At 32.7% G+C, this 18,175-nt stretch overlaps 1 protein-coding gene across 3 annotated transcripts in view; it reads left to right on the top strand.

Moving 5' to 3' along the window:
• Positions 1 to 18,175, top strand: part of LOC118271946 (uncharacterized) — a 147,022-nt gene that overhangs the window by 23,848 nt on the left and 104,999 nt on the right. The window contains exon 1 of one of the 3 annotated variants that reach the window (XM_035588243.2): positions 10,389 to 10,625. The exons of the other annotated variants lie outside the window; for them this stretch is intronic. The gene's annotated coding sequence lies outside the window, so the exon portion shown is untranslated. Of the gene's footprint in view, positions 1 to 10,388; positions 10,626 to 18,175 lie in introns of those variants that run through there. 3 annotated transcript variants of the gene reach the window in all.

Raw genomic sequence — 18,175 nt, 5'->3', positions numbered from 1 at the left:
TGTTTAATATACTAGGATAATCGTAGTATACGTAAAATGTATTATGGACTAAATGAATAAAACAATTATTAGGTGCAGATTTTTAAGGTATTTTTGAAGCAACCCTATACAAACATTACTGGGAGTAAGACAGATGACTTGCGGAAGCAAATCGCCCGTCGACGTGCCGAAGTATTTATTTATTTATTTCGCGAACTGATTTAAATCCCGCAAGATGTCGGTTTGATGCCCAGAGCAATGCTTTCTTGTAAGTATTGCCGAATGACGAGAAACGAACACCCACATTTTTGTTTTAATTGATTCTGATACCTGGGAATGTGTAAAAGCGTTTTTGAATAGTTAAAGAGTATTTCTTCCTATTGATTACAATGTTCCTATACCATTTAATAATGTTGTCAAGGAAAACATTAATGAATTCCAAATGGCCGATGGGCGTAATCGTAACAAAATTAAACGCAACAATTTGTTATGTGAATGAAAATAAAACGAATAACTTTAATAACGAAATATCGCTTCATCGCAATCGGTAAAGATGGTGCGATTTTTATTTGCGATCAAAGTATTGTTAACATACTTAACTTACGTTATGTGATATACTTTCATACTAAAAATTTACTTTATAGTCAATGATATACTACCTAGGTTTTAGTACTATGGGCCTTTTTAGATTAGAGAAATTGTCATAATGTTTACACGCTAAGCCGGAAAGAAAGTGGCTGAATAAAATGTTTAGGTTTATCAGAAAAGTGTGCTGCTTACCGGTTTCAGTCAAATGAGAAGTCTGAAGTCTTACTTCTCCTGCCAGAAGAGAGGCAATAGGGATAGTAAAGCGATCCGTTTTATATTTAGATCAATTTTATGCCGCAGCGTAACCTAAGCATGTTTAAAATTAAATTATTTAATCGATTCCGCGTTCTTTCTTTTTTTATTATTTGGAAACAAATTGAGGATTCATTTGGGCATCGTGTTGAGAGTAATAGGTTTTTAAATGTTCTCCCGCCGAGCTCATACATCACACGGTTGTCGATGTACCAAAGCAACTTGTATACCAATTTTCAACGGTTCTCATAATAAAGTGCCTGGCTGACAATTTCCGTTATATTGCATTAAAAAAAAGTTTTATTACTTTTAGTATTTTCCGGTCAGACGGATAAGCACACCTTCTGGACACTATAGACATCGATGCGGATGAAATATTTGATGCTTTGTAAATAGTTTTTAGTTTTCTTTTATTTTATTTATTAATTTTTTTAGTTTAGTTGTAAATATTATGTTGTAGAATTAATTTGTAATAAAAGAAGTTATATTGGGCCAATAATGAAATGTAATTTTATTAAATGTGTAACTGTAACTGTGTTTAGAACTTCAGCATTATGAAGATGATTAAAACAAATTATTTAGACTATAATCTGGAATAACACATAGAACACTTTTTATCCCAAAGGAACTCAAGCAAAGCCGCTGGCAGAAGATAGTTAAAATATAAATCATTCATTACTCTTACTTAAGAAAGTTTATCTAATTGATATTGTGATTTATGTGCGTACGCGCACCGAATCAAAGTAACGCCTTCTTCATGATTCGATCGCCATTCTTACGAAGGGCTAATTTTAAACAGCCTTATTGGTTATTAGTATCTGAAAGTTTGTATAATTAAATACTTCTTGTAACAAATTGTTCGAGGAAATTCTATTTTTATAACAGTATGTTTTTTATCACAGTTCTTTTTTATTTTTCTCATTAGTGGTTGCAGAAGTGGACACGTGTCTTATTAAGAACTTAGAAGTGGTAGGTAGATATGTGCTTATAAGTATTTAACTTAGTTAAACGTTTAAGTAGCAAATAATTATGATTCATGCCCTCCCTCATACATATTTTTTCTAAATAAATTCCGTAAATATCAACGGCATCAGTCCATCAGTCACATTACTATAACACTCCAATTCCAATTTAGATCATCGTGTCTCCTAAAATAGATGCAACCAAGATTGCTCAAATAACAACATAATTTGTGTCCAGTTAATTAGTCAAAAGTACTTATATGGAAACCAGCTTAACTCTATCTAACTGAATCTAGGTATGCCTACAACAATGCAGGCCTAAATTCAAATGTTGGCTCCAAACATTTAAAAGGAAAAACAACTCGGTTTCTATGGTAACCCGTTTGTTTACTTGTTTACTTATCCAGTGTTCGCAATTCTACGAAATAAGTTCGCGAAATATTTTAATAGTGATGTGCATTTTGATAGTCGATAGATTTGTCTAGTTATTTGTATCAATTTGTTAATAAAAATTAATTAGTGTGACATAATTGTCGAATTACTTTTATTTTTGTTACATAAATTCAAGTTAACAAGAGAATTATCTACTGAAAATCCTGGCTTACAGGAGTTGCAGAGGTATGGGAGGTTGTAGCGGGCTTGTCCAATAAAAAATGAGAATAATTAGACATTTGATGTCGTAAAAATGGATGGTAGAAAAATTGTAGAAAACTATTTTATTTTTCATAAGATCTATATTTTTATTAGTACCGATTACAGAAGTAATCTTTACTTAGTTGAATTTTACGTAATATAAGCGCTAGTTCTTTGATGTATTAATTTGTCAATAATTATTTTGATCATGAAAAATCGATAAAATTAATCGACTAAGACTACAATCGTCACGTCTCTTCTATAGTTCCATAAAATAACGCATAATCGTTTCAAAAGTCACGTTTGGAAGGACAACAACGTGACGTCACTAACACTAAGAAAGGTAAATTTGTTCTATAGGGTCATTGCACTGGGCGTACCCACACAAAACCATAAAAGGGTTTTTAGTATGGCACCTTCCAAAACAAACCGACTTTGTGGTCGACTAAGATTCTTACATGTTTCATTAACTTAAATATCTACGCCTTCATCTTGCCAGTTACTTGTGAATGTTATTCGTTCCTTAACCAATTTTACTTTACTAGCTTGACATATTTGAAGTTACAAGTCTTATTTTTTATGAACATCATTCAAATCAGCAAGGTAAACCAAGCTGCTAGTGAGCATTGACTTAAAAAAAAAAAACATCTTTTCACAAACTACAATATACAGAATTATAGGCTAAGTTGACCTGATTGTTTTAAAAGTTGATAGTTTTTATCATCTCTAACCGATTTGACTAGGGAACCCCATATTCCAAACTGTTCTCTATATTTTTTTCTTTGTTTTTCATTTCAGGGACTTTTATAGCGTATGTCAGTCCCATCGTAGTCTATAGACTGTTCTTAAGATATGAGTCAGTGTTTATATACTTACTGTATGTACTAAGTCAATAAGTATTTCAATTTAGACTAAGAAACATCGAATTACATTTTTAAACCATATTATGGTATATTCCTTGACCAATCAAGCAGAAAATAAGTGCCATCAACTGGCTCGAATACACCGAAGTCAAAGGCATTGCACATCGACACTTCATACTCTTTTATTCTAATATAGGTTATATTAAATTACATATGAACATCATTGACATTCAAGAAACCACATTTCAAATCGAATACCAAATCAACTTGTCATCTTTTCAATTCCTCATCAACCAGTATTCGATATTTCGAAACCGTATTACATCTCGCTTATCGATTGTTACCTCTCTAATTAGGTATCGAATCGCAACGGCGTATCGATTTAATTAATTTAATTTTGATTATCGATGCTATTTAGTGCAACCCTATTTGAATTTGAATTTGGGTCTTTGAGAATGGAAATAGGTCTTTGAAGTTTAATGAATTGTATTTTATTAGAGTATTGAATGATTTAATTAATACAATTAGATCTTTAAGTGATTACGATACCAACTCGCATTTTTAGCATCTTTTTGCCTTTAGTTTAAATGATAAAGGTCGCTCAATCCATGTTCGCGCTTCAAGTCGCTAGGCATGTTTACAACAGTAAATGTTTTAACTATAATATGTTAATGATGCTAATTAATTTGGAACTGACCCGACTTTAATTTTTTTTTCAAAGTCAAACAAATTATTTCAGTACCTACATACATACATCATCACGCCTGTCTCCGGATAGGGTAAGCAAAGACAATGGAACGCCAATTGCGACAAACATACATCTTTCGCTTCATCAACAGTCATCAGTCATTTTAGCGTCCATTTTACTAACCTTGCCAATCGGATATCCGTGGTAGTTCCCCAAACAAATTCCCAAGAACTTCACGTATGGAATTTATTTAAAAAAATACTAATGACGTCATAGGTAAATTTGTATCAGAAAAAATCTTTTGTTTCATGTGTACTTAGAAATAAGCAGATGGTCACTTTGAACCTAGATATAGACAATACAATGATGAGTAAGAACATGATCGGTTGTTATAATTTATGAGAACAAAAAATGTTGTAATGCTTAGACTGACTCGTTACTCGTAGAATCGCCAATGAGGTGCCAAGTAAATAATAATTATTGACTGTGTATCATCAATTTAAGCTGCTATTGATGTTGAATTATTAGGGGACGCCTATGTTCAGCTGTGGCTGATTTGATGATGATGATGTATGTAGATAAAGAATGTTAAGTTCTTTCAGCTTTTATCTAAATTTCAAACATTTTACTGATATACTAAATTAGCTAAAAGAGGCCCATTCATTCATGAGCAGCATTCCGCGACACTCGACGCGGCAACTGTCGCGCTGCTACTCAAAAGCAGCGCGATATTGCTGAAGTCGATAATATAATAATTAATTTAGTATTTCTCACAAAAGTTATAATAAAATTATAGTAAAACGCGACTAGCTGTTGCATAATCAAAATCGAGTCATTCATAGCAGAAGTAATTAAGTAATTCAGTTTTTATAGTAGAAACCGTGGTACACCTAGAGTGTATTACACCACAAATTCGTTACACTCTTACTTTCAAATATTTCATAAAGTAATAAACGATTAACGGTAGGAATTGTTAATAAACCATTCACAATAAATTGACCAATTACAACAATCCTTTTCAAGTGGTCAGATGTACAAAAATCTACCATTAACAAAGGATTACCCGAGGTCGAGTAGTTCCTACTTAATAAAACATACAAAAATGAACCTTATCGTTAATAGGTAAGGTAAATAATTACATAAGTATAATATTTCATCTGCTCAGATGGACACGTCACAATTCTTTCTGAATGGGTTTTTCCAATTGAGAGATCAATGTGACAGTGCAGGTTAATGACAGAATATCAATTTAAGTAATAGTTGGTAAATTTGAAGGATATGTGACTAAGTATTTTTATTTTAGATTAATTTTTCAAAGACTTATTTCAGGTTGATTGCTATAGTCGAATCATAGCGTTTACGTTAGTCAAAAAATCTAAATTTGCCTAACATGTTGCCTTAATTTTAAACCACTAATTTTAGGATAAAGTAGTTTGGGCTTTTTCGCATCTTTCGAAATGATTTCCTCCGATTTATATTTTTTGTCAAAACCTTTACTTGTACATTACCTTGAACATTGTTTAAAAGACTTAATTATTCCATTTACATTATATCAAAAAACATAAAAATAATACTATAAAGCATAAGACTTACTATGGCAATCAAACCTTCTGTGATTAAATTTATAGTGTCTAAAAAATGTCGGCATGAGTGACGTAGCAACAATGACGAACTTAATAAATCCATGATGTGGAAGGTCCCATAAAAAATGTGACCAAAACTTAATTTCGTATGAGCTCATTTGCATGACGTAATTATTTATATATTACGAGTATATTAATGAATACCTATAGGCTTAAGTAGATATAGTATTATGTTGTGGTAAATTTTATAAGTTTTCCATGGGTTTTTTGTAAAAGTATTCCCCGAAAGATTACCATATTATGTGTTAATTTTTTCACCATTTACGATATTAATTATATATTATTATATTAGTTATGTTCGTGTTTTCCTATCATTTATTTCAGGCAGAGAAAGTAGTTATATAGAATTTCCCATTGTTTTCCTCTTTCCAACGCTGTAATAGAGTAGGTACCTCATCCAATATTTATTTTATTTATTTAATGGAAATACAACAGCTATACATGTCAAACAAATAGCAAAAAATACAGTATTTAAGAACTGGTGAAACAATCACAAAAAAAAAACACGGTTAAATTTCGCACTTGTAACTCCTGTAGTGTTGCTGGTTTTCAATGGACGCCGATTACTTACCATTACACAATTCGTCTGCTCGGCATGCTGTAAAAATGGCACTAGTAAACTAAACTAGTGAGATAGATACTTATAGAGATTAAACTGTACCAGGAAAATGAAGTAGGTATTAGTAGCCTAATGCCGTACACCGGCTTACTTACAAATCCTCTTGAGCCTATTGCTTTTACATTTATTTGCTATTCTCATTACCCAAACAAAAACATAATTCAAAATCTAATCAAGAAGTCCCAAGCCCCCATAATGTCGAGGTTGCAGAGAAAAATTTGAATAAACAAATGACACATTAATTATAGAGGTGTATCGTGTATTCGTCACCGAGCTAGTGTTGTAACGAAATATCGATACATATGTGGGTCAATGCCGTTAGCCGCGCACTTTGATAAAGTTAAGGCGCTTATAGATCGATTATTGTAGGCTATGTGCTGTAGGACGGCGGTATTATAGGATATGGAATTATGCTTAATTCGTCAGATGTGATTTTGATTAGGTTTATTTGGAATTTCCTTCAAACTCTGCGTTAAGAAGGATATAAGACTTAACGTGATTTTAAGTATTAGTAAACATCTTTCAATTTCTCAGTTTTTTTTTATAAATTTAACTGGTTGATAGTATTATCTAGATTCTGTAAAACCGAACGAGATAAAGCTAATTTTTTAAAGAGTATTTCAACTAGGAAAGTTGTGTGTGAACCAATCTATATCTCGAAATTTTCGTACTTTTTCTTCTCCTCCAATAATATCTTCTGATTTATTTCAAGAGAGTAGTCATTCATGTCCCTGCCACGCGCCGGACTTTAGTGTTCCGGTGTTTTCATAGTTGTATCTACTGTAGATCCTGGCTTACAGAAGTTGCAGCGGTTTTGGGAGGATAGGGCAGGCTCGCCCTAAAAAGAAATACTAATCATACCTAAATTACAAGCCTGTGGTTTACTTTAAATTCTTTAATATTGTTAGTCTGTAATTCCTTTACTGTTCATATGCACTGTCCTAGAGTTTGTCACTTCAACTTGACGTGCGGACATGTGTATTCGATGTAACATCTAATTGATCTGCAAGCCGCGTAGGTTGGTACAAGGAGGTTTATGATGTCTTACTGTATGGGTTTTTATTAGATAATTATTCTGTATACTTGTCATTGAAATTGGTGAATAAGGACTTGAAATATCTTTATTTCTCATTCAGCTCTTGGAGGGAAAATCATCCAATGATTTTTCTCGGCAGAGCAAGGCAAGAGGAAGTGTCAGCCTCTTACTGACTAAAAACCACCCCGTTCCTACTCCTGCTTAAGGAGCTGGAGCCCCGGTAAACCCGCTAGGTAGACCGCAGCTCTGAAATAACAATTTTTAGTTCACACAAAGTTGCTCCGTGCGGAAATCGAACCCGCTACACGTTGTACGGCAGCCGGTTGCCCAACCACCGCGCAAAATAGAAAGCACTTATTAATTATATGTATTACAAAACTTTTACTACGTGACAAATATCACAAGACTCGTGGCTATTACATCGAAATTACACCATTTTAGTTAAACTTGCCTTCGGAACAGTGATTCAACGAACGTTGTAAGAATTTCTATCAGGGGAAGAATTAAAAATTGCAGGAAGCAAGATGTCTAGGTTAGTATGTCAAGGCTAATAAAGGAGGCCAATGTTCCAATGTAAGATCAGAAATGAATCGTCAAACCAATTTCGCTGTTCGTTGAATCAGATTCTTTGAATCAATCGCTTGGAAATATTATGGAGAGGTAATTTCCAAAGATGATTTGAAGTCTTCCACGTCGTTGGTGCCTATTAATTTCTGGTCTTGCTTTTAAAGTATAATGGTATTGCATTTGTATAGGCTTATAGGTAAGAGAGCTGCTGGATGCAGATCGCTTTCATTCGGTAGATCTCTAGGTCATTGGGAGAAGCCTATGTTCAGCAGTCTGCTGGCTTGCGGCAGCTGCGATAACGATGATAGCATGTAGTATTAAGATTTTTGATGTTGATGTACTCTGAAGTGTTTGGTTTGGGCCATGTCTTTTATTCTTCATCTCTAAGTATAGACTATTCCATTATAATATACTCGCTAGCTACTACTGTTCGGTTTTTAGAAATTTTCTCAGTATTAGCACGAAGTCTGAAACTGTGTCCGGCAATAGGCTCACCCCCTATTACATGGGATTTATAACGCAAATGATGAAACGTGGGTGTACATTGTACTGTGGTATTACGTGCCGTAATGCTACCTCTGCCTACCCTTTCAGGATTAAAAGGACAATACGAAGTCTTTTGTTTAAAAATCTTGTTTTATTTACAACCGGATTTTCACGAGGTTTCTCTGTTTGGTTTCAAGGACTATATACATATATCTTACGGACGTACGTAGTCACTGGTATTTTGATTTTTTTACTAGGTTTTGTCGAATGATCTCTAAACTTCTTAGAACCAACGACCTATTTGTGGGATTTACCTTTTATAAGACTTCAGTTTTGTACTCGTGACTCAGTAATTGTAAGTGGGCTAATTTTTTTACGTTTCAATGTTATGTATTTGTTCGTTGGTAAGTTTTATACATAATAATTAATTTAAACTATGTTTTATGTTGAGACCCATGGGAGATACACATCTCCTTAGGGATGTGCCGTAAGAGGCGTTGCACCGTGGGTGCTCTTGAGTAGGTCTAATAAGAGGACTCGCTGCCCCTTACAGGTGTTGAGTATGGCCACCGGGGTGGTTTTAGTGAGGATAAAAATCCCAAACCCTTTTGTCTCCAAAAAGCTAGGCGTCTTTTAAAGGTGTCTCCCTGTCATCAAAAAAAAAAAGATATGTTTTATGTGCTGCTCATGATAAGCTACGCTTTTCTATAAAATGTTCAGAACAGAGTAGAGCAGATTTCCAGAAAAAAAATTCTTTTTGAAATTAACATGAATTGTTTTTCATATATTATTATTAACTTTTTTTCTTTTTAATTTATTTTGTGACAACATGACAGTTTTTATTAATTTTTTCATATCATAAAATAAAATAACACTTCCAATAACCAGTAACTAAACATTAATGTCTGTAATATGAAAGTAAAATTAAATCTGTCATTAGTATTAATGACACCTTAATCGATAATGCAATTAATAAAGTTGTGAAATTAGTTGTCAAGGCACTGATTATGATGTTCTTTTTCGATGCGATGCGTACACGCACGATAGAATCACGATTTGTTAAAATCAAATTGTCATTTTTGATGTTCGATTTTTGCCTTGACATTAGACGGTGATTTAATTGTCAAATTATTTTTTGTTAAGTTTTGATTGCTCTATCATTGCATATTATTATATAATTTGTCAATCAACTAACTGCAGAAATATGAAATACAAGTCTAATGAAGTTATTTACGGGCTGCCCTAGGCTTACCGGGGCGCCGACTTGAAAAGCAAGTGTAGGAACAGGGTAGTTTTTAGTCAGTAAGAGTCTGACACTCCCTCTCACCTCACTCAAGGCGGGAGAAGGCATTGGATGATTTTCCCTCTTCAAAAGTCTTGTCGTTGTAATTATTATTTTTACGTCACTTCTTGGGCCATTTTCTTGGAAAACCTCTACACTTATAAACTATTCTGCAAAACCTGACTAAACGCACCTCGAATGCAACTCAAACATAGGTACGGCATGTAATCGACACATTTTTGCTAAGGTCAACCTCTAATTTTTAAACCATTATGAATTTATCGATAAATGACGAATACGGCAATGGCATTGGAAGTTAGTAATGTGACGTCACAATTTCCTATCCTATCGACCTCTAGTGGTCACTTAGCCTCTGATATGTTGTGGAAGAAATGACACGCCGTATCTAGATCCGTCTCACCTTGTGTCTTGTGTGGTACAAGGTATAGGCAATGGAGAGTTTTTGGGGGAAAGCCTCTATTTTTCATTTGATACATATTTAGGTATAATAATATTATTTATAATAAAAAACAAATGTATGTACGAATTTAGCCTTTGTTTATTAGACTTTGGGCAACATTTGTAGTTTATAATAAAACTGAAGAACAATATCCATCGTTTTTTCCATACTAAATTTAATACTATAGACATTTTAACTTATTTTAATCCAAAATCTGCCCAGCATCTCTGGGTATCCGCAGTACATTACTCGCTATCTCTTATCACTCGCACCTCAATCACAGTCTCGATAGCAAGGTGATTAGTATTTCGGGCGGCGATGGTGGGAGTTGCGCGCGCAGTCTCTTGCCGCCAGCCGTCCCGTGCGCCCGCGCCGTCGAGCGCACATACGCGCCAAATTCAAACCCAAGGACCAACGAACTTAACCCCCCGAAACACCCTCAAGTGTGCTTCTATGCCCCCAAAAGTGATCCAATCAGTGTTGTGTGCCAATATAGTGTTGACAAAATCCCTCTAGTCGCGACTACGGGAGCGACTTTCACTTACAACAAAACAGTTTTTGCAAGCGGTGAGTGTTTTTTCGCTTATTTTAATCAGACGTCGCGTAATTGTTCGCTGTTTGGTGTGTTACACAATGTCGTCTCGGAACTGCGCGGAAACAATTTCGAAATGTTTCTTTTGTAGGAACTGCTTTTACATGACAGAATGACTTTTGAAATTGGTCTAAGAATTAAAAAAAATACGGAGTAATTATTTGAAGATTTACCGCGGTAAAAGTTTGAATGAAAATTAAAGCACAATAACGTGTCGCTCGTTGAAATCTTTTGTATGCGTAGCGCGGAGCTACGAAAGTGTAGCGGCTTCGCGCATATTACGACGACGGTGTCGCGCGTTCGTTGCGTTTTCTCGAAGCCGCACGCAATCCTATCATACTCTTGTATTTAATATTTCTTGCGTGTGATCATCATCTTAAGATCTTTCCGAATTTCTTGTTAATGCGATGATTTATAGGTAAAACTGTACCTATATTGTGTCAAGTCCTGTTAGAGCCTTTTATATTTTTGCTACGTGAACAGGATTAACTGAGGTCAGACGTAAGCACAATACAAGTTTTATTGACGGCAATTTAGAATTTTGTCATGTAACCGCTAGCCGTAAAGACCACTGCAGTTAGGTATTTAAGGCTTAACAAGAGGATACACAAATAGTCTTGAGACAACTGTTTTTTTTTTTACTGAAAATCGAAGAACTTAATTTTGTCATAGTTCCATGGAATTATATTACAGTAATTAAATCTATATTTCGCAACATCATACCCATGCATTATATGACATAATAGGCATTTTGAGATAAATTCCGGACTATATGTAGTTATCACTACACAATACATACCACAATAAGATTTTTTTCGGGAAAATTCTTCGCCAAACTTCAACTCAATAAAATAAGTTGTAACAAAGAAACTACAAAAACAACAATATTGAATTCATTGCCGTGCACTAAAAGGAACCTCAAAACATAGGAAATAATTATTTTGTTCGTATAAACACAAGTTTACTTAAATTCTGTATGCAAATCATGTTGTATAATGTATGCGATGCGTATGTTCTTGTCAAGGTTCCCGAAAACAGAGTTACGACAGATGTGAAGAAACAGTTCAAAGATTATGTCATCTTCAGTTTTATATATTGATTTTGTTTATTAAATACATACAAAGAAAAAATTTAACACCTCCAAGATATGTATCAAATGCAGTCTATCTGATTAGGTTAAGCAATAGGTACTCTATGTATATTTAATTAAGTTCAATAATGCAATAAATAAAGCTAATTAAAAATGAGGTTTTTAATTTATAATTATGAGCATAATTATTAATAATGTGGGTTATATAGGTATGGCGTGTTGTTTTTTAATTTTGTTTTAATTCACTTATTACGAAGAGTTATTTGTAGTTTTTTACTAGTATTGATAAAAATACATACATACATATCTTCACGCCTGTCTCCCATGAGAGTAGGCAGAGACAATGTAACGATTGCCAATTGCTACGATTCTTACACACCTCTTTCGTTTCAAGTGTAAATAAATGTACGATAATGCCTAATGTAATGATTTCTAAGTTTATTATTCATTGCGTTTTCTCAATAAGGTATCAGTTAAAGCCTACATGATACTGTTCAGTTAAAGAAGCAATCATTTCTGATGCAATACTGTGATTAAACACCAACACGTTGTAGGAATCTTAATTTGTCTTTGCAATTGTTGGCGTATGATCTTAGGTACTCGATCCATCTGATAGCTAGTAATGAATTTTAATAATGTCGTCAAATATTTGCTACAAAATACCTATATAGTTAGTACCTACTAAGGTTTTATTACACCGTGAAATGCTCACACGAAACAATCAAGAAAAAACTAAAATAAAAAAACCAAATAAATAAAATACAAAGGCCCAGGGAGCTCAACATATTTTATTTGTCCTTTACAAAAAATGTAGGTACAATCGACATACAACAACATTAATTCAAAGTTTGTGTTCCCAAACAAAATAGGGACATAGAGAGACAATTATTCTTCCAACAGTACACTGTGTCCCACGCTCCACCCAATTTCAGTCAAAATACATTTCAACATATATCACTTCTTTTTGTATAAAAAATTAACACAATAGTGACTTGGTAAAGTTCAAGCTATAATTTGATAGTTTACAAAAGAACTAATGGTCCGGTTAACCGCTTTGTCATGGATTACAAATAACGTTACTATTAGGGTTGGCTAGTGGAGAAATTTTGTGATTTTTTATTTTGTGTAATGTTCAATTTTTTGTTATTTTTTTTCAATGTTTTCGTTTAAGAATGTTTGGTTTTTACTAACTAACATTATATAAACTGAGATGAACTATAAATATATATAATAATTTTAATTACTTTAAAGCTTTGAAATATATTGGATTTTTTGTCGATTTCATAAAAAAAATCTGTGCTTTGGTTGAAAAATGCAGTTTCCTGTATTATTTATTTTATTCTCATAAGAAAACCGCAGTTTAAACAACCTAACATTACTGAAATATATAAAAAATAGAAGTTTATATAAAAACAGAATAAAAATAATACCTAACTAATAAGAAAAAACACAAACAAACAGACACCGCCAGCCCTATCCTTGTGCCATATTGTTGACTCCAACAATGACAGGTCGTCAGGTTGTGTAATGTGATCATATGTTGCATTCACATGTGTGTGCGTCTATGTTGTCTATGTGTGGGTGTGTCAGTGCATGTGTACTTAAACAGTAGCGCTGTAAAACAGTTATTGTGAACTTATTCGTGAATGGTATTGTCAATCGATTTTGATGTTTATTTATATGTGCTATACATACTGTTATATCGTAGTAGGTAAAAAAGTAGGTGGTGACCAATATGTTTGTAGGTTCTGTCTAGCTTTAAAAGAAAAGACGTGAGTTTACGTATGAATGTATTTTGTGATGAAGATACACTAATTGAAAGTAAGGGCATTTTTAAAGGTACATTATTAACAGACGGTTTGAATAACATAATATATTCTATTGATTTGCTTGAATAGATTTTTAAAATACGTTTCATAAAAGAATAATATAAATTCAGTACCATCATACTAACTTATTGTACATTATTAAATTTTTGCATTATTCTAGTTTGAATTTAAACTACTAATCTAATTAAATCTACTGCATATCTGAAATACTTTTAATTATGTTTTCACAATAGTATAAAGCATACATTTCATAGTTATGCATACATCTTACGTAAATAAAATATTTACACGAATTTATGAAACTTAAATAGGTAATTATTTATTCTTTTACGTTCTTTAGTAATTTAATGAATTATTTTCGGAATTTGTTTTAACAAAACAGTTAGTAGAGTTAGCAGAATCGTATATTATTTTATTTATTAGAACAGAACTATGTTAATAGTTTACCAACTAATCTCTTTTTAATTACCATATACATAGTTTTAACACTGCTTCAATGAATTTGTTTTAACAAATCAGAACTATGTCGAAACAAAAACTATATCTGATTTATCGCCATCAGTTACAAGACATCTATTGAACATGGACTTTCCCTAGTAACTATCAGATTTTCCGATTACAAACTACTTTAAGATTTATATTTTTTTTTAAATTTAAATTTTACTTTTTGTACACGTTTTTACCGACCCTACTAAGTAACCGTACACGCATTGTTTTACTCGAACATTTCCGAATACGAGTATTAAGGCCGGCGGAAGAACATTATTTCTGTATATCTTTTCAACCATTATCTTTTCCGATTCGCTAGAAACGCTCATTCCGGTAGGATATGAACAAGATTGTGTGCCATACAAAATTCAACCTTATCACATTTTAAAACACTGTAAAATTAATGAACTGTACGAGAAGTTAATTGAGTTGTTTTTTCATTGTGTTTCGAAGACGATAATTTTGATATTAATTGCTCCTTTTAAGAAACGTACTGATTGATAGGCCTGTTCGCGTGTTTTGTATTGTTTCAATAATTAGTGTTATGTGTTCATTACCTTATCACTCATGTCTAACCTTAGTTTTAACTTGAACAGCTTAAATGACCACTTTATACGTACAAAGCGTTATGGTAGTTAATATGTTGAAAGTATAAAAAATATGCAATATGAGTTTCGAATTACTCAACTGAAGTTAATTGAAAAGTTGTTTAACGTGTAAAATTGCACATATTTTAACTATTGCTCTTTTGTATTTGAATTTTGTTTTTGTGAAATAGTTGTAATAGAAATAAATGTCGTCACATTTTATGCAAGTTATAAGTTCTGTGCTTAACTCACGTACACACTTATATGTATATATAAACACTAGATAAACTGTACGACTTTTTTGGTTAATCGAGTATTTTTATTAACTTCTGCTGGCAGTAAAATACAGCTTGACCAATGAAACATACACATAATTAATTCAATTACACCACCTCTAAATAGAGGTATACTTTCATAAAGTAGGTAACTATACTATAAAGTAAGTAATACCTAAGATTTGCGATCGCTAGATGAATGTGTCGCTTTTTGTACCGTCGTCGTAGATTTCCCTGATGCAGTCACGAGATGACACAAATACTTTATTCATGACACACTTTAGAAAATAAACATTTAATTGGAAATAAATACCTACATATGTACATACATATCCGTACTTTAAATCTATATTGTTTAAAATTCCTGTGTACAGGCAACATGACTTATTTCTAAGAAAATTCTGATAAAGCAAGGTCAAACTATTGCAATTCATAATTTTACTTTTCTTGGTCAGTGAAATGACTTTGCAACACCATAAAAGACAAACATACAGAATCATAAAAAATATATCCTACTTGACACCTTTTGAAGACGAAGACGTAAAAATGTTACTCGCGACACATTTACACATGTTCAAAGGTACAATTACGCGTGTTAAAACTTAAGCTCATACAATTCATAGTTCACTGCACAATGGTGGAGGCTAACATCTCTGTATAAATGGATAAAACACACAGTGGGCACCTGTTTGCTTTCGCCATTACAATTAGCGTCGCACGCGTTGCTTATGAAACCGAGCTGACGACATTTGCCGACGACACACGAGCGTTGAAAGCGCAATATCAACGTGTCATATAAAATATTAGTGGTCTGTTGTGTAAACATCGGCCCCTTGCATTCATATGAGTGTTAAAAAACAAACATTCGTGACTTTGTCTTCGTTACTATGAACAAAATGCTACAACTATTAACACAAGCGGGCTATTTGTGTGGTAAAAAATAATATTCAAATTTTTACCGTATGAATAATTGGAGTAAAATTCTGAATAGTATTTTCCGTGATTTATTTGAATATGTAATTGATGTTGTAAATTGATTTATCACTTACATAAATAAAAACCAAGCATATATAAAGAGTATGTATGTAATAATTTGACGTTTGTTTGTTTATTATACGCCCAATCATAGAAGCGATGACCCTTTAATAGTTTTGTAAGTAAAACATATATTGGACAGTCATAAAGTTACTATAATCGTTAGAGAAATAATAGCTGGTGGCTACTCGTGTTGAAATAGCGGGAAGCAATCGTTTTTTTAATTAAAACATATACACGTATGTACATGATAAGGCTCTTCACTTCCATAGTTTTAAATTGAACTTTTTAAATTTGGAATGCTCGGTTGATGCTTTTTCCTTAGGTCCTATACAATAAATCAAGGTAGTTATTCATTTACAAAGTTCTTTACTGTACATTTCAGGTACATTTCAGTCTATTTAGTTAGGTCCCTCCCATATTACTAAGGCCATTTTAAAAACGTATATTGTTAAGAATTTTAGTAAGTGCTGCAAACTACTGCACTTTTCGTTTCACTATGTTTGCTGAAATATTATAAGTAATGTTAATTACAGGGAAACATAAAAAGTCCTTTGTATCGCGTAGTCAGGCAAAAAACACATATAAACCCACACAATACACACCATATCCAAGACCCAATTACCCCAAATCACGCACCAAATATTGAATTTAATATCAATAAAATGACTCAGTAACATTGAACCGATAAAACTTCCGAACAAAAAATTATTCCGAAATTGCTTTAAATTATCGAATCTAGGAACTATATGAATCGGAAGCTAAGTGCTCTTGAACCATGTCATATAAGGAAATGAAACGTCCTTGCGTACAATGTACTGTACATACATAAAATTGTTTATATGTTCAATTTTATATGACAATGATAAGTGTGAATGAATTGACCGAGTTTTGTGGTTCATAAAATAATATATGAGTCATCTGTTTCTAAGGTTTTCTATGACATAACGTTATGGAAATCGTGACATAATCAGCATATATATGTTAAGGTTTAAAGTGATTATAAAACCTTAAAAGTTTGGGCGAGGTTTACGTTTGTCACATTCAGAACTCAAAGACAAACTGAACGATGCTATGTTGGTTTGAAATTGTATGGAACAGTTCAACACTAATCTAAGCTTATTCTAATGCAGAAACTGGAACATCTAATTAGACAAAGACAAACAAGAAGTATCTTAATTCCATTGGTAAGTAACTAACTCACGACGCACTCAGAGTCATTTTATGGTTACTTAACTCAATTGTTTTTTTGAGGGGGAAAATCATCTAATTACTTCTGCCTTGGACGAGGCGAGAGGGACTGTCAGACTCTAACTAGAAACCACCCCGTTCCTACTCTTGCTTTTCAAACCGGCGCACCGTTAACCCGCTAGGCAGTCCGTAGCTACCCAAGTCCTTAGCAATTGTTTTCGGAACAAAATTGTTACTAAGCTATAGTTTAAGTATTCATTAAATGATTCTGAGTGCGACAGTAATACTATAAAAATCGAATACATAGATAAGAACACTAAATACATCTATTAAACCAAATAAAAATATAAGTCATAGAAATATAAAAAGTAGAACTCATTAATATTTCGCATTCAAGTAAAAACAACCTAAAACATAATTATATAATGTTATATATGTATATAACTTATCAAATATATAAAGAAGACACTTTTATTTATAATTATTATAACCCGGATCCGAAACCAGTCCTTGTTTAGATCATCAAATAAATAGCCTTCGGACGATGGCGACATTTTTGAATATTTATATATATATGTATATAAAAGCCCATTAATATGTTTCCACCGATGGACATAGTTAACAAGCTATAAATTGTAATTTTACGTAACGTGAGAATATGATGTGGCATATCGTCACTTTGTATGTCAGTTATAAAATCATTAAGAACTTATTAAGTTTTTGACCTAGCAGTTATTCGATACGAATAACCACTAGGACCAAATATGTAGTTGCTACGATATGTTTTCTATTTTTAAGTTAGTCCCTTGTTTGCTTTATCTATATATACTTATAAATATATCTTTTCTTTTTCATTAATATTCAATAATAATTTCTATTATCAATTATTATCCTAGTAGTAGGTACCATTATGAACGACTAAATATGGTAAATATTTGATCCAACTCGCGAAGCTATGAATACAAAGATACTGCAACGAATACTACAAATTCTCAAAAAGGCCCGAGGCACTGAATAGTAGGCATAACA

Source organism: Spodoptera frugiperda, chromosome 15 (assembly GCF_023101765.2).
Source record: "Spodoptera frugiperda isolate SF20-4 chromosome 15, AGI-APGP_CSIRO_Sfru_2.0, whole genome shotgun sequence".
Taxonomy (NCBI): Eukaryota; Metazoa; Arthropoda; class Insecta; order Lepidoptera; family Noctuidae; genus Spodoptera; species Spodoptera frugiperda.
The sequence above is the reverse complement of the archived record's forward strand: the minus strand, read 5'-3'. Positions and strand labels throughout refer to the sequence as shown.